The following is a 22,977-nucleotide window of genomic DNA, read 5'->3' as shown; positions in this document are numbered from 1 at the left end:
GGGTTTGTTGGACACAGGAGCTGATGTTACTATCATTGCACAGCGTGATTGGCCTTCCACCTGGCCTCTAGTGTCAAATAATGCGGGAGTAGTGGGTCTTGGGGGAGTTGCTAACAGTTTTATGGCCGCCAAGCCTGTCCTTATTAGTAACCCTGAGGGACAGAAGGCCACTATTAGACCATATGTGACCGCAGCACCCTTAAATTTGTGGGGCAGGGACTGCCTTGGACAATGGGGCGTAAGAATTACAACGGATTTTTAGCAGGGGTCACTGTGCTGCAGGGCGTGACACAGCCCACACTGGCATTAACATGGTTAACAGAAAAGCCTGTTTGGGTGGATCAGTGGCCCCTCAATCAAGAAAAACTCACAGCCCTGCACCTTCTGGTTAAAGACCAATTGGCAGCAGGACATATAGAAGCCTCTCACAGTCCCTGGAACACACCTGTGTTCGTGATAAAAAAGAAATCAGGAAAATGGCGTTTATTGCATGATTTAAGAAAAATCAATGAGGTGATGGCAACAATGGGGGCCTTGCAACCAGGGTTGCCCTCACCAACTATGATTCCAATGCAATGGGAAATTGTAATATTGGATTTAAAGGATTGGTTTTTTACTATTCCTCTTGCTAACCAGGACATGGAGAAATTTGCATTCACAGTACCTTCAGTGAATAACAGTGAACCAGCCAAAAGGTATCATTGGAAAGTTTTACCACAAGGTATGAAAAATTCACCCACTATTTGTCAGTGGTTTGTGGCAAAAGCCTTAAGTCCTATTCGAGCTGCATTTCCATCAGGGTATTGTTATCATTATATGGATGACATCTTACTAGCCGCACCTTCGCAGGTAATGCTGGCTGAAATGGAGGCTGAAGCACGAAAGTCATTACAATACCATGGATTGGTGATTGCCCCAGAAAAAGTGCAACACCAGCAGCCATGGTTGTACCTGGGTATAAAGGTGTTAGATCAAATGGTAATGCCACAACCAATTCAGTTACAAATAAAGGTAAAAACCCTGAATGATGTACAAAAACTAGCAGGGATGATTAATTGGGTCCGACCTTATTTGGGCTTGACGTCTTCCAAATTACAACCGCTCCTGGAGCTGTTAAAAGGGGACTCGGACATTTCTGCACCACGAGTTCTAACTCCAGAAGCAAAACAGGTGATTGAAGAGGTAGAACAGGCAATCATGCAGAAACATGTATGGAGAATCGATCTAACTGTATCAGTGCAAGTGTTTGTTTTGATAGATGATCTGATACCTTTTGCAATGCTTGCACAGTGGAATTCTGATTGGCAAGATCCTTTGCATGTTTTGGAATGGGCTTTTTTGCCTTTTAAAACTAAAAAAAACTGCTCCTGGACTTTTTGAACTTTTAGCTCAAATTATTATGAAAACTAGAGCTTGCTGTGTGGAATTGTTGGCAAGAGATCCTGAGAACATTGTAATACCAGTAAAAAGCGAATATTTTGAATGGTGCCTTGCCAACAGTTCAGCACTTCAAGCAGCAATGACAAATTATACAGGTCAAATTAGTTATCACCTGCCCTCACATCCATTAATAAAAATGGGTGGCCAGATTCGATTTGCACAAAAACAATTAAGTCAGTCTGACCCTGTGCCTGGTCCCACAGTGTTCACTGATGGTTCAGGAAAAACAGGGAAGGCTGCCATTGCCTGGTATGATGGACATCAATGGCAGAACAGAGTGGAACATCAGGAAGGCTCTCCTCAGATTGTTGAATTGAGAGCCATGACTATGGTATTTCAGCAATTTTCTGGTCCTGTTAATGTTGTTACTGATTCGGCCTATGTGGCTGGGTTAGTGCAACGGTTAGACAAGGCTGTCCTTAGCCATGCTACTCAAGAAAAACTTTTTGGAATTTTAAAACTATTATGGACTGAAATTCAAAAGCGACATTCTCCTTATTATGTATTACATATTAAGAGTCATACGAACCTCCCTGGTTTTTTGGTGGAAGGAAATGCAAGAGCAGATGCACTAGTATCAGGCGTAGCAATGGGACCTACTCCAAACATTAAACAACAAGCTATTGCTTCTCATCAATTTTTTCATCAGGGTTATCGAGCCCTGAGACGACAATTTCGCTTGTCCAATGCTGAGGCTCGTGCTATTGTTGCTGCATGCCCTGACTGTCAAGACCAACATGTCCCTCACTACTATGGGACCAACCCTAGAGGGTTACGGGCCCTCCAGATCTGGCAAACAGATGTTACTCATATTGTTGAATTTGGCAGATTAAAATTTGTCCATGTATCTATTGATACGTTTTCTTTGGTCATCATTGCTACTGCTCATGCGGGAGAAACTGCCAAAGATGCCATTCGCCATTGGCAACGGGCTTTTTCTATTGCTGGAGTCCCGCATCAGATAAAAACGGATAATGGTCCAGCTTATGTATCTCAAAAGGTTAATTCATTTTTACAGCTGTGGGGTGTGACTCATGTTACTGGTATTCCTCATTCTCCCACTGGACAAGGTATCGTTGAACGTGCTCACGGTACATTAAAACGGCTTCTGCAAAAACAAAAAGGGGGAATGGCAGGGGAGCCTCCAGAGGCTCGACTGAACAAAGCTATGTATGTCCTGAATTTTTTACAGGTCTCTGATGATTCTCAGGAACCCCCGATAATACGTCACTTTGGCTCACTAACCACCACCTGTGGGATGTCCCCAGGAGCCAAAGTTAGGGTTCGGGATCTACAGACAGGTCAGTGGTCTGATCCCTATGATCTGATAACTTGGGGTCGAGGGTATGCTTGTGTCTCGACAGATGGTGGCCCCCGGTGGGTTCCTGCTCGTTGTGTCCGGCCTGTGGTGGAAAGCTGATCTTGTTGAAGGATGGACGTTGGCTGAGTAAGCAAGCCAACGCTACGTCAATAGTATTGAGTGATTTATTAACTGATGCTGATAGTGTTAGGCATGCTACACTGCAAAATAGAGCTGCAATTGTTTGTCTTTTATTGTTAGTGCAAGGAGATAGATGTGAAGATTTTGAGGGAAGTGGTTTTGTATGGGACTGGCTGAATAAATTGCTCAGAGGATGGGGATTGCCCAGCTGGTTGTTATCATTGCTAAAAACAAGGTTGCTGATTTTGATCGTTGTTGTAGTTGTGTTATTAATATTGCCCTCTCTGGACAGTTTGCTGCAAAGGGCCCTGCAGCAAGCTGTCAGAGCAATTTCTTTTAGCACAAATACAAAAAGGGGGAATTGTGGGAACTATGGCTGGTCCGCGGATCCCAGGACAGAAGATGAAGAAACTGGCCTTGAAGAAATTGCTGTGTACCCCTGCAGATATGAAAACTCCCTGAACAGAAGTGGAAAACAACTTGCAGGTGCCTGGGAGAGCCAGGGAGCCGTAAGATAAAGAGGAACTGTATGATAAGAGACTGGACTGTGTTTTTGCACTAATTGTGTGATGTAATGAATTTGGCTTAAGTTATGTAGAGTGCGTGATCACCAATCATGTATTAGGCTAAGGCGCGTGAACAGCTGTAGTTAACCAACCACCTAATTGCTTATGTCGCGTGCGCTGCTAGAATTAGTATAAAGGCGTGCTGGAACTTGCAAGGGGGGATTAATTAATTATATAATAAATCAACACTGCTTGAACCTGTGTATGTCGTGTCCGTCTCAACAGCGACATACAGCAACAGGTCATCACTTTTTTTTTCCCCACTCTTCTTTGTTAAGAGTTAGTTTCCAAACAGATGAGCTTCCTGAGCTGATTCACGATACAATCTATCACATGTACTCAGTGCTAGGGTGGGGCTGGGTCCACATCGCTGTTTAAAAGCATGATACCATATCAAGGTGATTGGCTTAAACCGCTGTGAAACCACTGTTTGAGTGGGGTATTCCTAAAAGCAGAAGCTTTTCCAATCTTATTGATAGTGATCATGGAGTATGATAGGGACTATTGAAAAACATAAATGTAATTTAATAGTATTTATCTTACACAACATAGTAATGGGATGTCAAATCAGTAAATGGCTTACGTGTAATCAAAAGGATGATTTTGTGTCTGAAGTCCCAATCCTAACAATTCCATAATACTTTAAAACATAATAGGAAAATATACAGAATTTAATTAGCTTATAGATGTATAAATCTAAATTTGAGCTGGAGAATTTTTAGCAATATTATGAGGAGCAGTTTAGCTGTAACACTGCTTTGATGAATTTTATGTTTTATTTTATTCTCTCCATTAAAATCTTTGCAACTATTTTGAAAGGAGAAGACAGTAAACACCATTTTCTGCAACCCAAAATGATTCCTTATGAGTTTCCTAAGCCAAAAATAGATAATGCATAGAAACAGAGTGGTCATTCAAATTGGAAAAATATTATGAAAGCGATACATTTGGCATTTAGAAAGCCCCAAAGAGAAGGTTGTGGTGCTAATATAATTTGTTCTACATTCCAAACGGAAAACGCAGGAATTATAAAACACACTTAAGGCCCTATTTGCAAATTATGGACTTTCATTTTGAGGGTTATCCTTTGTGCTGCGGTTCTTAAACTTGGCACGAAAAGAACATTGGCTAAAAGAGCCAAAAGTCAAAAGACTCTTACATTTGGAGCCCTAGAATGGGCTTCTTAGTGAGATTTGGCTGCTTTTGGGCTTGAGTTTAGCAATCCATTTTTGTCCACATTAAGCCTGGATTCATTTCAGCACCAGAAGAATGCTTTACAACACAGTCAGTAAAGAAGCAGCCTCCTTTAGTGAACTGAAATGTACAGATCAAAATAACAGCCTCAGCTTAGTGCATTTACTGACAAAGTTAATTCTGCCATCTCCAGCCCGAAGTGGCTCACACCTTCTCAACAGTATAGACAAAATTGAATTTCGTTGCCTTATGGATAAGAAAAAACAAATAAGCCCCGGACAACCGTGCTTCTTGTTACTGTAGAGAGGTTTGGAAATCAGATATGGTGCAGCTGTGAAACTGTCCTCCTCCAGCAATTACCCTACCTCCACACTGTCAGATCTCTTTCCTAGGATCACCATCAAGAAAAGCTTCCCCAGAGTTTTGTGCAGACAAATTAGATGATAAAATATCTTCTGCCTCTTTCTGGGGTGATTTTGCCCAGATTAGTGTGCCACCGCAGACGACTACCTAGTTTTCCTAAGCCTGCAGCTGATCCTATCTTTTGTGCCCAAAACTGCTGCCTCCTCATTAACTACATCAATTTTGAGACAGGAAAGGCTCATTTTAATTCCTTACTGGTGGAATTACTGGTGCATGAAAGGAGCTGACGGTGTCAGCCCACAGCATCACTTCTAGATGGGTGGTAACAGTAAAAAGAAAAGCATATTCTAGCTCTTCTGTTTTTCACAGGAATTGCTGAATATATGCAAAGTGTTAACAGATCTAATTATTATGTATTTTCCTCATTTAATGACCAGAGTGTGCCAGCATTTTGGCTATTAAACACTCCATGCAGTTATAAAACATTCCATAAGTGGATGTCTATTGAGAAAAAAAGTCATTTGATCTGCAAAAATGCAAATGACAAAACCCCCAAAGTAGTGCATTTTCAGATTTTCCAGCAATTTATTGTTACGTTGGTTGTCATAGTAGTGTCCTTGCACTACCTTGGTTGGAGTTACAGATTTGTTACAGAGGTGGTAAATAAGTGTTTTTGTTAGTACATGTTTAAAATGGGTAATAAGACTGTAATTATAGGTATGAATGACTGTTCTAACTTAAGTGCTAACTCTAGAGATTTAACACTGATGTCTCATTAATTCCTACTCGAGTTTTGCATCAGCAAGCTCATTTAATGTTGTCTCTAAGTATGGACTTTTCTTTCAAACAAAGCTGTTTTTTGCTTGTAAGAAAATGTTCCATCAGCTAAATGAACCAAAAATATTTTAAACTTTTATTTAGCCTTTCACCCTTTTCCTTCAAACAGCCAAAATTAGGTCTTAGCACTTTAGGTTCTGGGGAACACGTGAATCTTCCCGTAGCCTGGAATGAAGCAATTATGCTGTCTCAGTGCATATGTGATATTCAAGAATGTGCCATTTTCTTAAATTATATTTCTGTTAATTACTCTGAGCCTTTCTAACTAAGCTGTGAAAGCTAACTTGATTGCTCTCATCTATGAAATTTGGAATAAAGCCAAGATGAAAATGGCTTCTATTTCCTACTTGAAGCACAAAACTTTAGAAAAATATACTGACATTATCAATGAAGTAGCTACATTTTCTATTTGAACTTTCTCTTTTTGATTTTAATTTGTCAAATTGTGAAGTCATTTCCATTTAAGCACCTTTTATCTTACACTTTTTTATGCACCATTTTATAACCTGTCTTGGAAATAACAGCAAATGTTATTAAAACCGAATTTAATGATCTCAAACTGAAAAGCTTTAAGAAACGTCTCATTTATACATTTTCTTAATTATTCCTTTTAACAAAACCAGAGAATATTGATGGATCTTTTAAAATAAAAATGTTAACTATTTTTTGGCTTGGTTCTCCAATAAATAAATGATTATGTAATGATTACGTGTGATTGTCTGTCCCCTCAAAAAACACCTGGTTGCAATAACCTACTGTGAATCAAACCTGGTGTTTCGTAACATGAAGCTGCTGAAGTTTTGTGAAAATCAGTAGCTGACTGGAGAAGAGGAACCAGTGCTTTACAGTGTGCACTCAGGGAGAGGCAATTGTAATTCAGAGCCCTACCCATTTTAAGAAGCAGGAATCAGTTGCTCAGTCAAGATGTGCATAGTAGGTACTCGGCACTTCGTCAGCTCCAAACCAAAACTGGCACCTGCTGACTGTCAGTCAGTCAAGGAAGAAGAGACATGAGAAGAAGCAGGGAAATACTGTGAGGAAGAATAAAAGGCAAGGGCAATAGGATGGTGCTGAGTGTACTAAAAGTGTAGAGGAAGTGACTAAGTAGGTACAGATATAAATTCACAAAAAGGGAGGCTTCCAGTTATCCTGTTCATGAAGGAACTCTCGAATACTCTGAACCATGATTCGTAAAATCAGATAAGAGGAAGAGCTATGCACCTGTGCACTAAAACATCTTTACTTGCATGTAGAGCTTTAGGTAGAATAAGATTTATGAAAGTGAAGCTTTATTAAGTAATTTAAAACAAGCTTCATATATGCTTCAGGTTTTTGATGGCTGAAGTGCAGACTAAAAGAAGTGTGATTTAGTCCTGTAGAAAGGAAACAGGAATGATGGACGAACGTGTATGCAATATCTATGATGTACTGTACTTCCAACCCTAACCATTCTATGATTCTATAAGCACATGGAGAGGACAAAAAAACCCAAACCAAATTTGGGAGAGAAAAATTGTGGAGAGTGACTGTTTTGAATTAACTTATAGAATCATAGAATGATTAGGATTGGAAGGGACCTTAAAGATCATCTAGTTCCAACCCCCCTGCCATGAGCAGGGAAACCCTCCACTACACCAGGTTGCTCAAAGCCTCATCCAACCTGGCCTTGAACACTTCCAGGGATGGGGCATCTACAACTTCTCTGGGCACATGTTCCACTGCCTCACCACCCTCTGAGTGAAAAATTTCTTCCTTGTATCTAATCTAAATCTGCCCTCTTTCAGTTTAAAGCCATTGCCCCTTGTCCTATCGCTACACGCCCTTGTAAAAAGTCCCTCCCCAGCTTTCCTGTAGGCCCTCTCCCTTTAAGTACTGAAAGGCTGCAATAAGATTACCCCGGAGCCTTCTCTTCTCCAGGCTGAACAGCCCCAACTCTCTCAGACTGTCTTCATAGCAGAGATGCTCCAGCCCTTGGATCATCTTCATGGCCCTCCTCTGGACTCGCTCCAGCAGCTCCATGTCCTTCTTGTGTTGGGGACTCCAGAGCTGAATGTAGTATTCCAGGTGGGGTCTCACGAGAGCAGAGTAGAGGGGCAGAATCCCCTCCCTTGACCTGCTGGCCACGCTTCTTTCCATGCAGCCCAGGATACGATTGGCATTCTGGGCTGCAATTGCACATTGGTTTAGGGACCCTGACAGTGCAGGGTGAATGGTTGGACTCGATGATCTTGAAGGTCTCTTCCAACCAGACGATTCTATGATTTTATGATTGCCGGCTCATGTTGAGCTTCTCATCTACCTGCAGTCCCAAGTCCTTCTCCTCAGGGCTGCTCTCAATCCATTCTCCGCCCAGCCTGTACTTGTGCTTGGGATTGCCCTGACACATGTGCAGGACCTTGCACTTGGCCTTGTTGAACTTCATGAGTTTCTCACACGCCCACCTCTCCAGCCTGTCAAGGTCCCTCTGGATGGCATCCCTTCCCTCCAGTGTGTCCACAACACCACACAACTTGGTGTCATCTGCAAACTTGCTGAGGGTGCACTCAAAACTTCATTTAAACATCTTTTGGTTTTTTTTTATGTTGTGTTTTTTTGAAGGTCCATGTCTCCCTGTAGTGCATCATCTTACTCTAGAGGTTCATTTACCAACTCCCAGTCAAGATCAGGTTCTTCCCACTCTCACTCCAACTCTCAATCATTTAGTCATTCCAGTTCTCATTCCTACCCACGATGGCCACCGTATCCAAGATGAGGCAAAGGGAAGAGTCATAACCATCATTCTAGATCAAGGTCACGTGTGTCTCACCGTTCAAGGTCACCCCCACACAGAAGATACCATTCCCAGTGAAGTTCTCCAGTATTGAGAGGCCAATCTGCCGCTGCACAGACTAAACCTCAAGGGGAGAGAGAAAGGGAGCACTTTAACAGATACAAGAGTTCCATCATATCATATTAAAGCTTCCTGTGGCAGACCTGTTGACTTCAGAGATCCATCTGAAAAGGCGAGATACAGAGAATGGGAAAAGCACTATAGAGAACAGTATGAAGATTTCCGCAAGGGCTGTGCTGTCAGCCCTCAACCTCCATGTCCAAAGAGAGCGAACTGTTCTCCAGACAGTTTTGGTCCACCTGGGAGCAGACAAGAGAATCTGCCATATGCTCAGGGATGTAGGGAGAAATATCCTGGTGGGCAGAGCTGCAGAAATCGTAACAGAGGTGGAAATCACCATGAAAAAGTGAAGGAGGTTGAAAGTCCACTGGGAGATGGCAAACAAAATAGACATTAAAAACATCGGAAGAGAAGAAACAGGGATGAGAATGAAGGATTTCCCAATGCCAAGTTGTTAGAAGGTCCTAGAAATCCAAGAGAGCCAGTTACAGCAGAAGACATGGACGTGGCTGTTCCTCCTGAGAAAGACAATATCATATGCGGCCCAAGATGGAGGCCGCGTCAGGGCTGGAGACGCCCTCCCCGGGCTCAGGCGCCCTTTGCAGCAAGGGATGGAGTCCTGCAACCCGCTGCCGCTGCAGCCGCCGTTCAGGGTGGCGGGATGGCCGAAGAGTCTACAGCTGTAGAGAAGAAGAGGAAGCCTCTTACAGACTGAATATTCATTCTGCATTCTGGATTTTGGCATCGATTGCTGTGACATACTACTTTGATTTTTTTCAGACCATTAAAGAAACTATTCAAGCAAATAGCTGGTGGTTTGCCTCTGGCAGTTGTTATTGGCTGCATGTTTATCTGTTGCCTTTTACTGCATACTGTATCTTGAGTGGTGTTGTGGAATTGAGGATTACGATGCACAGTATCCAGCACTGATACCTATCACAACAACTACCTTTATTGCAGCAGTGATTTGTTTCAACATTGCCTTGTGGCCTGTCTGGTTGTTTATGACACTTTTGTTGCTCTTCATTCAGTTTATGGATGTTATGATGCTCATATCACTCCTGGGATAAGTCCTTCAGCTTCATCTGAAGGACTCAAGTAACTGTTATCCTGCAAAGTGGATATCACTTTTGTTACATTCCAATACTTTTGTTTTTAATACTGCTTGTTTGCTCTAGCTGATACCATAAGGGGCAATGGATTTAAACTGAAAGAGGGTAGATTTAGATTGGACATAAGAAATTTCTCACTCTGAGGGTGGTGAGGCACTGGAACAGGTTGCCCAGAGAAGTTGTAGATGCCCCATTGTGGGGAACTACGACGGGCCTGTGGATCCCAGACCCGCTGTTCCCAGGACAGAAGAAAAGATGGACCTTGGACAGATTGCTGTGGACCCCTGAAGAGCTGAATACTCCCTGAGAGCTGGATACTCCCTGAACAGAAGAAACAGAATCAACCTGCAGGTGCTGGGAAAGTCAGGAAACCGCAAGATAAAAAGGAACTGTAAGATAAGGCCTTGGACTAGTTTTTGCACTAACTGCAAGCTGTAATGAATTTGGCTTGGAGTATATAGAACGCGTGATCACCAACATTCACCAATCACACATTAAGCTAAGACGCGTGAACAGCTATAGTTAACCAATCACCTAATTGCTTATGTTGTGTGCACTGTTAGAAATTGTATAAAAAGGTATGTAAAACTTGCAATAAAGAGACGCTGATGAATTCTACTTGAACCTGTGTCTGTCATGGCCGTCTCAACAGTGCTATACAGTGACAATCTCAACAATCTCAGCAGACGAGGCCCTGATAACATTTTCTCCCCTCAGCAGTGTCCGACTATGTACCTTCCCCAGCACTAGTTACCCAGTATGAGTTAGCCACCTTTTCCAGGCTTATAGAGGAGGGTAGTACAGCAGTGCCTAGATAGTGAGCCTTAGAGGGCTTTTGTAACCCAGGAGACTTGGCCCTGTCCTTCAGCATTTGTGAGCCAAACCAGCCTGATTTTAAGGGGGCCTCTTATTCTAAGAGCCAATGGCTTTGAAACTTTTAGACACAAAATTCCTTGGCTCACTTATTCCTAACTCCAAAATTTGCAGACCTTTGACACTTGTTTTGGTTCTTGACAAAACAAAAGTCCTGCTGGAGTTTTCTGTAGGCATCTCCTGCCCTTGGGCAGGTTTCAACTGTCACCAGCTCTCACTTCCTCTGCCACAAGTCCTTCTTCAGCCTTCTGCACAGAAAAGCAAAAAACTCCATAAGTTTGTGCCCCAGACGTACTGCAGCTGCACGTTCAACCCAGACGTGGCACAGACCTTGGCAGAATTGTTAAGTCACAAAGAAGGCAGAAATTCTTGGGAGGTTTCTAGCAGTGGTTTACGTGTGTGCCTTGGCAGCATTGTCATCCTATATTGATGTCATCCTGTACGATATTGTAAAATCTCATGCTTATAGCAGCTTTTGTAGGAAATCAGAACTCGATTGTATCTGAACAAGAACTATCCGAAAGGACAGACAGGCATCCTTCAGTTTAAACTGGTGGATGTTTGAGAGAAAAAATTGCTCCTTTATTTAAGTGTTGCTAAAGAAGTAGGCAGTAGCCCAAAGGACTTGTCGCTCTTTCAAAGGGGAGCTGTAGTACTGCAGAGGCAAATCGTTACATCCCTGGGCTTCAACCAACTGCTCCGTATGACACCCAGGATTCTGGAACCAGGAGCTGCCGTTCCCTCTCTGACCTAACACAGTGTCCTGTGTGCCAAGTTCCTACAGATGGGACGAGCTGGTTGGAGGAAAGAGCCTCTCTCCCATCTCTCCATGAAGCCAGGTAAACATTTTGCATTTCGAACACCCTGTTGCAAGGCGTTCAGCACCTCCCCTCGCCTCCTCATTTTTTGTTTGGGCTTCCTTTTCCAGGCACAGTTCTCTCTCCTCGCCTATGCTTTTGTTCTCACGTACTTGCGTTGTGTCCCAGAAGCCACTTGCCTGAAATAGTGCTTTCTAGATTCTAAAACTCAGCATAAGGTGGGGTTTGACAGCACCAGCTGAATGTGAGAGGAAAATGGGTAAAAGGCAGGCAGCGGCCTTGCCCGGAGGAGTTCCTCCCATTTCTCACATCCATGAGCCTTGATTCTTTGTCTTTGGCTTGGCAAAAATCCTTCCAGTAAGGCAGAGAAGATCAGAGGTCCTGTTTAGACTAGGAACAAAAAGACTGAAGTTGCATACAAGTTTGCTAACATGAGCTAAATTCAGTTACTTTGCTGATCAGGAGAGCACTGATGAGTAGCCACCGAAATCAGATGATGAGCGATTGCCCTCCAATTCTTTTCGTTTTTGAAGACTGTGTCAGTGGGTAAGTCTCATGGAGGCCCTTCTTAAGAGTTACTGACCCTCAGGTTTTGTTAGTTACAACCACATTTGGATGGATATTCTGACGTTCTTTACTGACGATCTGGTACGTATGTGTGTTTTAATGCAAACATGTATATCAAATAATGGGAATCAAAGTTTTGAAACAGGTAGCCTAGGAATCTCTCATGCTCTTCAGAGATGCAAGTGCTTTATCTCAGCATAGGATAACATCTGCTGAAATAGATGTAAACCACATTTCACTTGTGATTGGCATTCTAAATGGCATTGAAGTGTCTTGAGGGGTTGTCATAAAAAATCAAGCCCCTAACACCTCAGACTTTCTCAGAAAAAAAATGCATTACCCAAATCTTGGGTGACCCCAGGATTACTTCTTAAACATCTTCATAGCACGGTAATCTTTATGCCCCAAGACTTCCGATGGTCTCGCAATAATCTTTTTATTGCAAAGTAAGCGTTGGATGTTTTAACACAAGTTATCCTTCCTGTCTGTATGCAGGACTCATCAGTGAAGGAACAAGAAAACCTGGAAACACTGAAAAGCTAAAACTGTGTTTAAAAATAAAAAAGAGTTTGTCCACTTGTAAGAAAAACGTGATTTTGTCCTTTTCGCTTGTTTCGTTTCTGGCTGCATGAATGTTAAATCCCAGGAGATTATCTCCTTTCCCTTCTTGGTGTTTGCATGGCTGTTTCTCAGTGCTTGGATGTAACGTTTGTGTTGTCACCACAATCGGAAAAATAAACTTCTTAACACCAGGGGAGCCTTAAGAAGCAGGCATTCTGTATTGGGCACCGGGTGCACAGGGGATCACTCCACCGAATGTGCGTACAGGGCCCCGGGAGAGCAACTTGGTCACACGTTGTCATCATGCATATTCATAACACTTCCCAGAACTTGTACATGTTCAGCATTACCCTCTTGAATGATGGGTCAGTCTTCTCTCGCCTGGCATGTAAACGACTCGGCATCCTCAGTCCTTTGCCTCTGCCCTTTTCTTTTGAGTCTGGGGTATGTTCAGGGCAGCTGGTCCGTGAGTCGCTGATTGCCGTCTCCCCCTGACAGAATTCCCCTTTCCCCTAGTTCCTGCTGCACATGCTGACAATCCAAAACATGGTAATAAAGTTTATACAGTTTCTGGCATGTTCCCCCTTCCAGGATGGCAAATTCTTGACTGCCAGTTTGGTGAAGGACTCCCTAACTTCAGGGATGGTCATCCTGTTCTCAGACCGTGTGCGACCTGTCTTCAGGTATGTGCAGACGGTCTACCAAACCCTCCCTCCCTCCCCTCCCTCCCTCCCCTCCCTTCCTTCCTTCCTTCCTTCCTTCCTTCCTTCCTTCCTTCCTTCCTTCCTTCCTTCCTTCCTTCCTCCTCCCTCCCTCCTCCCTCCCTCCCTCCCTCCCCCCTCCCCCCCTCCCCCCCATCCCCCCCCTCCCTCCCTCCCCCCCCTCCCCCCCCTCCCTCCCTCCCTTCCTTCCCCCGCGCGCTCGTTGCCCCAACGCTCTCCGGGGCCGTTACCGCTCTCCGAGCAGCGCTCGCCGGGGCACAGCGCTGCCGGGCGGCCTCTCCCCCGCGGCAGCACCGCAGCCCGGCGCGGCCCGGGCAGCGGGCAGCGGGCAGCGGGCAGCGGGCAGCGAAGCGCTGCCGCAGAGCGGCCCCGAGCGGGCGCGGCGCTCCCCGCCCGGCTCTCCCGTCCGGCGGCGGGCCCGGCTGGCAGCGGGGCCATGACGGCGCCGAGCCGGGGCTCCCTGCGGCGCCGGCTGCAGAGCGCGCAGGAGGCGCGGCAGCGCCAAGCCGTGCTGGTGCGGAGGCTGCAGGCGAAGGTGAGGGGCGGCGGCGCCCCCGCGGGGGGAGCTGCGGGGACGGGCCGGGGTGCCCGGGCCGGCCGCGCCGCGCTGAAGGGGACGCGGCGGCGGCGATGTCGGGGCCCGAGGGCGCGGCCCCAGCGGGGCCCTCCCCGGGGCTGCGGCGGGGGCGGGACGGCGCCGAGCCCGGAGCTCGGGGGAAGCCCCGGGAGCCGCCCCGCTCCCGCCCGGCCCGCCCAGGCGCGGGGCCGCCGCGCTGCGCTGGCGATGAGCGGCGCTGGGCGGGGGCTGTGCCGGGGGGAGACTACGGCGAAAAAGCTGCTGCGGGGCGGAGCCGGGGCTGTGCGAGCTGCCCTCGCTCCCCCTCATTCTGCGTGTCCGTGCAGGTGCTGCAGTACCGCGCTCGGTGCCGAGAGCTGGAGCCGACAGCTGGAAGCAGGCGCGGTGAGTGGGCAGCCGCTGGCTACAGACGGCCGTGCGCAGCGTGCGGTTAGCGCGGACAAACAAAGCTCCCGAAGCAAGTGACAGGGGCAAACCGGAGTTTGCTCCCTGGGGGTTCAGAGAAGCGCTGCACGCTTGCCCGTCAGTGTTTTGTGCAGTTGACATTCACAGAGCAGCCAGGAGTGCCGAAATGCCCGTCCAGAAAACCCTTTCCAGAAGGGTTTTTGCTTTGGGGAAAGAGGTTTTTTAGTGGTGGAGTACCGTTTTGTCCGAGGTCTCAGGAGCAGGCTGTCCTGCCTGTTCCATATCTGGCCGACTCTGAAAAAGAATTGGTTGAAACGCAGCATTTTGGAAGGCAAGAGTGCTGGCGTTCAACACGGAGAGCTGGCTCTCTGCTTTTCTTTCTACCTCACGGCTGAAGTAAACTTGGCAACGAAGGGTAGGAGAGTGGGAGAGCATTCCCAGGGTTCGAGTCGAAGGGAGCACTGGCAGTCATGAGCTGAGCATACCTCACTGGGAGAGTGCAACCGTGGGAGAGCAAGGAGAGCGACTCCTGTTGAGTAACACCCTTGCCCTCCCTTCCTCTCCATCGTCACGCCACTGCTACATCTGGGAGAAGCCATGAGCTGCTGAGATACCAGACAAGCAGAGGGGAAAGCGTTGGCTGCTAACAGTAGGGAAGGGAACACAAGAATTGGACCTAAACCTTTCCTTTCTTCTTCAGGGGTGTCTTCCAGGCGGTTGGGAAGCCACAGAAGACCACAGCCTAGAGAAAGCACTGCTTCAGGTGGAAGAGGAGCAGCAAAGGTACAAGGAAGAAGCGTTGCCTCTACTTGGTATTCTGGCGCTCATGGAAGCGAGGGAAAACCTGTCAGTGCTACCTAGTGTCCCCAAGGAAGCGGTTGGACAAGGCGCTGTGGAAGGAGAGAGGTCCACAGTCTGTTGTCTGTGGTGCAGTAATAGTGCTGTGTGCTCTGTTTGAGCAGGGGATTATTCTGGTGACCTCCGAAGGTCCCTTTCCAGACAGAATTATTCTGTGGTTCAGCAGGTGAGTGGTTCAGGCCAATGCTAGAGAAAGGCAAGGCATCCAGGGATCAGACAGCATGAAGGGGAGGCAAGACATTAGCTGTGGGCATCGTCAAAGTTGAAGAGGAAGGGGAAACCGCAATCATAGATGGGAATGGAAGCTTAAAGCAAGGAGAAGCAAATGCGTTTGCCAACACTGAGAGGTCTTAGCTAATCCTAGAAAGTGCTTTACTGCTGTCAGTTGGACCACAAAGTCAGTGCTGAGGCAGCTGGGAAATCACGGGGTGCTGCTTGTGGCTCACAGTTGTTCAGTGACCTGCTGTTTCTCCCTTTGCAAGGTGTAAGAATCTGGCAGAAGTGAACGCTCTGCTATGGGAGCACCTCACTAAAGTGAATGAGGTTAACTCCGCCCTTAAAGAAGATGTGGGAAACTGATGGCAGATTGGATGAAGGCCCGGGAGGAGCTGGAACAGAAGGAGAGTGAATGGCACATGGAGAGTGAGGTAAGCACAGGCTACAGGAATGTCAGATGTGAGGCCAGAGTGGATGAGAAGGCATTTTATTTCTGGCCTAGAGAACTTGCTGTGTGAAATGTTGGTCTCTGTTGAGATGGATGTGTTGGTGTTGAGAGCAGAAGAGAGGGGTGTGAGATGGGGGAGTGTCAGCAACTTGTGATGATGGAGATGCCCACCTGCTGTGACTGTACTGCCTCACTCAGCTTCAAACCTTTCCTTATATCAGCCAGTTTTAGGCATGTTTCTTTCTAGCCTACCCACTCTTGCTACTGTATTGCTGCCAGGTCTCACCAGCTCTGTGTTCTCTTGCTGTCTCTCCTTGATCTGCCACCCTTCTCCACAGCTTTTGCTTTCAGGTAGCTGTTCTCTCTGCTTGCTCATCTCCCAGCTTTCTGGAGCCATCTTCCCTGCTCCTTATTGCTTATTTGTGCTCTTTCCCTGCCCATTCCTTGTAGGCCCTCAAAGAAGAGCTTTCTGCCAGGCAGGACTCTATCAATTTCCTGCAGCAGCAGCACAGACAGCAGGAAGAGAAGTGCAGGAAGCTGCAGCACAGGCTTGAGCAACTGGAGGAGGAACGCGAGATGTCCAGCAGCCACCGGCAGCACCTCCAGGCTCTGGTAGAAGCCCTCAGAAGGCGAGTGTTTCCTCTTCTCCTCTTCCTCCTCTTCTCTTCCTCCTCTTCCTCCTCTTCCTCCTCTTCTCCTCTTCCTCCTCTTCTCCTCTTCCTCCTCTTCTCCTCTTCCTCCTCTTCTCTTCCTCCTCTTCCTCCTCTTCCTCCTCTTCTCCTCTTCCTCCTCCTCCAATTCTGGGAGTTCAGAGGTGTGGTGGACAAAGAACTCACCTGCCCTACCACACATATGCTCTGGCACTTTAGCATCCTCCTGTCACTGCTTTTCATGCTCTACTGTGTATCCTAAGGCTGCCTGGAGCTTCAGAGCAATGTTGGAAACCAAGACGCCTCCTTCTCGACATGCGTCTCTGAATGCTGTTCTCTGGGTGCCCTTTCCTGTCCACTGCTTCTCCCTGAAGGAAGGCAAAAGCCTGCCTTCCTTTCTCTTTCCCCCTTCAGTTTGCTTGCGAGGGGAAGAGCAAGTTCTTCCTTACTGTGCTCCCCACAACTCCATCCTGGAATGATGAAAATGGGACCTGTGACTCTTCAGGCCTCTTTGTTCTTCTGACTGAGCCTTGTCTCTGCAGTGACTGTGCAAAGCTCAAGACATCCAGGGAAGAGCTACAGCAACGGCTTCAAGTAGCGCAGCAAGAAGCCTTGTGTCTGCGTCAACGTAATGCTGAACTGCAGCTGAAGGAAGATTCGGCCCAGGGAGAAGGTGGAGCAGCAACAGGCCATGGAGAGAGCGCGTCGTGACCAGGAGCTCCTGTGAGCATTTGAACTTTCTCTGGGCAGGGGTGGGAGTTTAGGAGGCCCATTGTAAAAGAATGAATTTGGCGTGCTCGTTGTTTGTAGCCTTGAAGGGTGAAGGGAGCACGTGGGTAGGTCTGGCTGCCGACATAGAGCGCAGCTGCCTCCTTGGTTTTCTTTCTGACCCTTCAAAAATATCACTCCAGACCTGACCAGAGTAGGTGATGACAGACGTAAGCTGAAACTAGAGAGAGTCAGACTGGATTTCAGGAGAACAAAAAAACAACCCTGAAGGCAGTCACGCAGCAGAAGAGTTTGGAGAGGTTGTGCAAATTCCATCCTTGGCAATTGGGAAGAGCCCACTGGGCAGAGCCTTGAGCAACCTGACCTGATCATGGGATAGCTGACCCCACCTGCTTTGAGCTGAAGATTGGGCTAGCGGCTTCCCGGGGTCCCTGCCAGCCTGAATCCTCCTGGGATGCATGCTTATTGCTTGGAAATTCATACACATCTCCTCCCCAGACAGATTGCAGGCTCCCTCATCTTTTGCCTGCTGAAGGCAAGAGTAATTGTGGGAATATTCACCTGGATGCAAAAAGTCTGTCTTACCCAAAGAAGAACTGTGGAAAGTCTTGTGTCCAATGTATGAAAAAGGAGAGAGAGAAGTAACAGGCAGGAAGCTGTTAAGTTGAGAGTACCTGAACGTTTTGGAAATGTTCTGTGATTTCAGGGAGTTTGTTTTACGTTCTGAGCGACAAATGTTCTCCTCCATCAATGACAAAGAGTGGTGCAGCTCTAGTCAGGGAGTTCCAGCATTCTTTAGGTGTAAAGAGAAAGCTGTTGGAAACGGTTCCACCTGCCGTCTCTGGGACGTAGTTTGTACTCCTGGTTTTGGAAACGAGAATGTTTTGACATTAGAAACTTGTCTTTCCCCTTCTCCTAGACTGAAGGACACAGCTGCACTTGAAGGAAAATACGCCTTATTACAGAGCGAGTTGGTAGTGGCGAGAGAGAGACTGGAGGAATCACACCTTCAGAAGGATCTGCTGAAGCAAGAGAGAGATGAGCTTACCATGGCCCTGCAGAAGGTATGGTCACCTTCTTGCTAGGTAGCACTTGTGGGGAGGGAGTTGTGACACCAAGACCAGCCCACATGCTGTTTCTGGCAGTAGAGAGAGGGACAGCGTTGTTGTTGTTGTTGTTGTAAAATGGTGATCAGACCAGACAGGCTCTTTGGGTTGGTTAAGTCCCCACGTGCTTATTGGAAGTGCTGAACTGGGAGTAGGTCAGAGAGACCAAAGGAGATGGAGATGCCCTGAAGTCAGGGGTTTCCCTGCCTTTGTTATCACGTTGTTCTGTCTCTTCAGGCAGAGCAGTCAGTAGCAGAGTTGAGAGGGGCTCAGAATAAGCTGAGTGCTGACCTAGCTGATCTGCGTGATGCAGCAGCGAACACGACCAGTGTCGGTGAAGCTCTTGCATTGGAGAAAGTGCAGCTGAACCAACTTGTGCTACAGGTGAGCAGTGTTGCCAAAGGTCTTGCCAGGTGTTTGTCTCCAGCTGCTGCTTCTTCTCAGAGTTCTTGCCTTGCAACAGGATGCCTGTCTGCATACGGAAATGTTGCTTTTTCTGTCCATGCCAAACCTTCTCCCTAGTAAATCTTACTTCTCTATCTGTGCTTCTGTGATTGTAGCTGGAGCAAGAGAATGAAGTTCTGTCCAGTCAAGTGGCTGAGATGGAGAGGCAAGATCTGTGAACAGGAGAAGCTGCTTGTATGAAAGAACAAATGAAGAGCTCCGGGCAGAGAAAGCCCACCTGGAGCAGCTGCTGAAGAGCAGAGGAGCAACAGGAGGGGCTGCGGGTAGAGCTGATGATCCTGGCAGAGGAGAGGGAGGAAACCCAAGAGAAACTCAGTCAGGTGAGGCCAAAAACCTGGTGCTTCTGGGTGGGCTTCTGGCTCTTTGGCTCAGGGAAGCTGTATCTGTTGGATTCTGCCGTGCTTGTGTCAAGGAGACACAAATACTGTGTTCAGTTTTGGGCCTCTCTCGCTACGAAGGGCTACAAAGCTGGTGAAGGGTCTGGAGCCCAAGTGTTACGAGGAGCAGCTGAGGGAACTGGGGTTGTTTCTCCTGGAGTAAAGTTCAAAAATTCACCAAAAGGGTTGTCAGGCATTGCAAGAGGCTGCCCAGGAGAAGTGGTGGTCCCCATCCCTGGAGGTATTTACAAGGTAAGCTTGAAGGTCTTTTCCAACCTAAATGATTCTCTGGTTCTGTGAATTGCTAGAGCCTCTTTAGGTTTTGAGGAAGAAGCTGAGAACTAGGTGATCACGTAAGACTCCTCACTCTGGACTACCTGATTTCGATCCCCTGGAAAAAGAGCTTGGGAGAATCATGTCAGTGGAGGAGACTAGGGAGTTTGTCGTCATTTAAATGTCAGTTTCATAACGTCCAATCGTGGGTATTATGGGATAACTTGGAGAGAATTTTTTGTTGCTGATGCTCTATTCTCTGACTCAGACAGTCTGAGTTTTGGAGTAGGTGGTACGTTGGCAGATAGCCAGCAGAGGTGTTACCCTGCAGAAAAAAACTAAAAACTCACGGTTCATCTTCAAGCTTGAATACCAGCAAGGCATATTAGACAACTTCTTTGCGTCATACAAGTAAACGGTATTGTTGCCGTGGACTACTGTACAAACAGAGTCTACCATCTCCTTGGTCACATCAGCCAGACTTCATAAATCACTAAATGACGCTGCACACTGCAAAGGCTGTTTCCCTGCCGAGCATCAGCTTATTGCATCCAACAGCTTCACACACTGAAGGAGGTTTACACTTTGATCCCCCTTTTTTTTTTCCTACAAGAAGAAACCCTGTGTATTTTCACTGTCTTCAGCGAGCAAAGTTGCTTTTGCTCAACCTTGAAAATTTCCAGCATTGGAATAGATTCTGATAGAATTTCAGTTTGCAAGGTGGCAGTTGTGGCAAATGCAGTAATTTTGCACGCCAATGCGTCGTCTGGGGTATGTGCGTTTGTCGTGAAGGAGCTGACTGGTCCCAGGCAACCCAAAAGGGCCTTGCACATCAGTTCAGGTTAACAGTGCCAGTGCCTTTTGGCAGCCCAGGGTATTAGTGCAGTGGAGAGCGGCTGCTCTTAAACTTTGAGCCCAGAGTAGAGGAGCTCTTTCTCCTCTGGCTGAGGCAGAAGTAGCAGTGGCTGACTCTGCCCCAAACGCCAGAGAAAGGTCTCCAACCGTGTTTTGTCCCGCTTTCAGTTTACCACCAGCAAGAGTCAGCCAGCAGTGATCTGGAGCAGTTGGGCCAGGAGTTCTCTCGCCAAGGGCAAGCACTGGCCAAGGTGTCCAAAGAGAAGGAATTGCTGGTGCGTGAGAAGGCTGCCCTGGAGGAGCGACTGGCAGCCATGGAGCGAGACAGACGAGGCCTTTCAGAACAGCTGGCAGAGGCCAGGTAAAAGCAGGGAGGACACCCTCGGCAGGACATTATGTCACATCTGTGATTGTGAAGGTGGTAATTGCTACACAAGGATTTATTGCATCCTGTGTGCTTTTCAGATGTTTTCACCTTCCATGGGAGGAAAACGGAAGACTCTAGAGCAAAAAAAACCCAAGTGTTTCATGATTTGAATTTTTTTGTGACAGCTAAAGTGAGCAAAGCTCTCCTGAGCCTTGGGCTCATGTTTATGCCCCCTTGTACATTCCTGTGCGAAGCCCAAAGCAAGCCAACTTGGCTCTGAGTTGAGTAATAATGAAAGCACACAGACGTATACTGAAACCTGAAGTTTCTCTCTGGTTTGGGTTTCTTGCTGTATGCATTTGAACATAGACCTTTCCTTCTCAAGTAGTTTGACATGGGATGTTCAGAGTTCAAGGCTATTATATACGGACGTTGTGAGGAGGACACTGCTGTTTAGGGTGAAGATAGAGGCTCCTGCTGAAAATCTTGAGGGCCTTTTGTTTCCAAGCTAACTCTTGTTACCTGTGGTGCAGGACCTGGAGTTGATTCCACCAGCAGCAGGGAAGCCTCTTTTGAATTCTCGCCAGTCCCTGGGGTTCTTGCCCATCATTGATGTCTGGGTCCTGCTGTTTAGAGACAGATGTCACAGAGAACTCGTACAGGGGAGGAACAAGATGCTGTCCTTCTGCTGTATCAGGTTTCTAAGATCAAATGTGAGAAGTTCTGCTTCGGGGGAAAAAGGGAAAAAAAAGAAAAGTATTGAGATGTTTGTCCTCCTCTCAGGTGTTTTTTAGAAGACTCCTGAACTTGCAGAGCTGTACAAACGATATTTTAGAGATGTTTGTCACGCGTCTTGACTGTTACGCTTTACCACTCCAGAGCACGTTGTTAGCAAGGCTGATAAACACCCTTTTGACTCAGTGTGTTTCTTGAGAGCTGCTGCTGCTTTTCTGAGCTCCAGCTTCTCTTATTTGATCCAGCTGCACGTTGGGTCAATTACTGGGCGTTCTTAAATTATTAAATATTCAGCTCCCTTTATTTTTTCAAGAGAGAAATGATTTTTTTAAAAAATATCTATTAGTTATGAACATAATTTGGCGATAGATAACAAAAAATCAGCATCTATTCTTGCCAGATGTTGTTCTCAAGAGCCTTAGGTCAGGGAGGGAACTGCAGCTCCTGGTTCCAGAATCCTGGTGTCATACGGAGCAGTTGGTTGAAGCCCAGGGATGTAAGACCTGTCTGTCCTTTGGATGGTTCTTGTTCAGATGCAATCAGGTTCTGATTTCCTACAAATGCTGCTACAAGCATGAGATTTTACAATATCATCTGCTACATTTCTTTAGTCCCTTTTCAATATAGGGAGTCTGGGAAATGACCTACCTTCCCTATGCTATGAAGAGCATTAAAAGTCATGAGTCAGCCAGGACAATGCTCTTCTGTGCCCCTGCAGAGCAATGTGGAAGTGCTGATGAGATCGGGCCTGTGAGCAGAGGCTGGGCTTTCGCTTGCTGGCACCAACTTTGTGGTGTGTGTCCTAGAGCAGACCAGAGCAAGTTCAGATTTGGCTCTTGAGATCAAACTGGGCTGGGCTGTCCGTGTTCTGCCAGGTCGCAAGGAAAGCCTGGGCATTGCCTCGGAGGGGCCTGCGTCACTATTTTAAAGTGTAGATTTCTGTGTTTTCTGTGTACAAGTTTCCATGCAACCCCTTTTCCATACTCAGGCATAGGGATCTTGACCGACTTCTTACTGGACTGACTCCCTGTGGGTGCCAGGAGCCGGAAAGTCATTTCTCTGCGTATTCACAACTTGCAGGTCAGTGAAAGAGAGCCTGGAATCCAGCCTGTTGGAGGCTCATCAGCACTGCTCTCAGCTGGAGATCACCAGGAGTCAGCTGGAAATCCAACTTCATGTAGTCACACGGGCCAAGGAGGTGATACAAGGTGGGAGCGTCGTGTGCTTTGTTTCTGGTCATCCCCCTGGCCAGAGAAGATGGTATAAAATCAGTTGTCTGTCCGCAGTGCTTCTGAGGAGTGAAGGAGCTGGACACAGATCCCTCCTACACTGAAATTCCAATGGCTTAAGGTCAGTAAAGCCAGAACCATTGTTTGTGTAGACTCTGAATCTTGCCATTTGTTGTGCTTGCAGAGGAAGTCAAGTGCCTTCAAGATGAGCTGGAAGCAGAGACATGGCGTGAAGCAGGAACGGGAAAACACAGCAGGACAGCTCCTGCGGACAGAACAGCAGGATCACGATGCACTCAGCCT

The 22,977-nt window shown here is 46.9% G+C and overlaps 2 pseudogenes; one reads left to right on the top strand and one right to left on the bottom strand.

Annotated features, from left to right (window-relative positions):
* LOC104380307 (eukaryotic translation initiation factor 2D-like) overlaps positions 1-22,977 on the bottom strand; it is a 777,252-nt pseudogene that overhangs the window by 322,476 nt on the left and 431,799 nt on the right.
* On the top strand, positions 8,572-9,801 carry LOC147526462 (transmembrane protein 128 pseudogene; annotated as a pseudogene).

Source organism: Tauraco erythrolophus, chromosome Z (genome assembly GCF_009769465.1).
Source record: "Tauraco erythrolophus isolate bTauEry1 chromosome Z, bTauEry1.pri, whole genome shotgun sequence".
Lineage (NCBI taxonomy): Eukaryota > Metazoa > Chordata > Aves > Musophagiformes > Musophagidae > Tauraco > Tauraco erythrolophus.
Note: the sequence above shows the minus strand (reverse complement) of the source record. Positions and strands in the feature narration are given on the sequence as shown.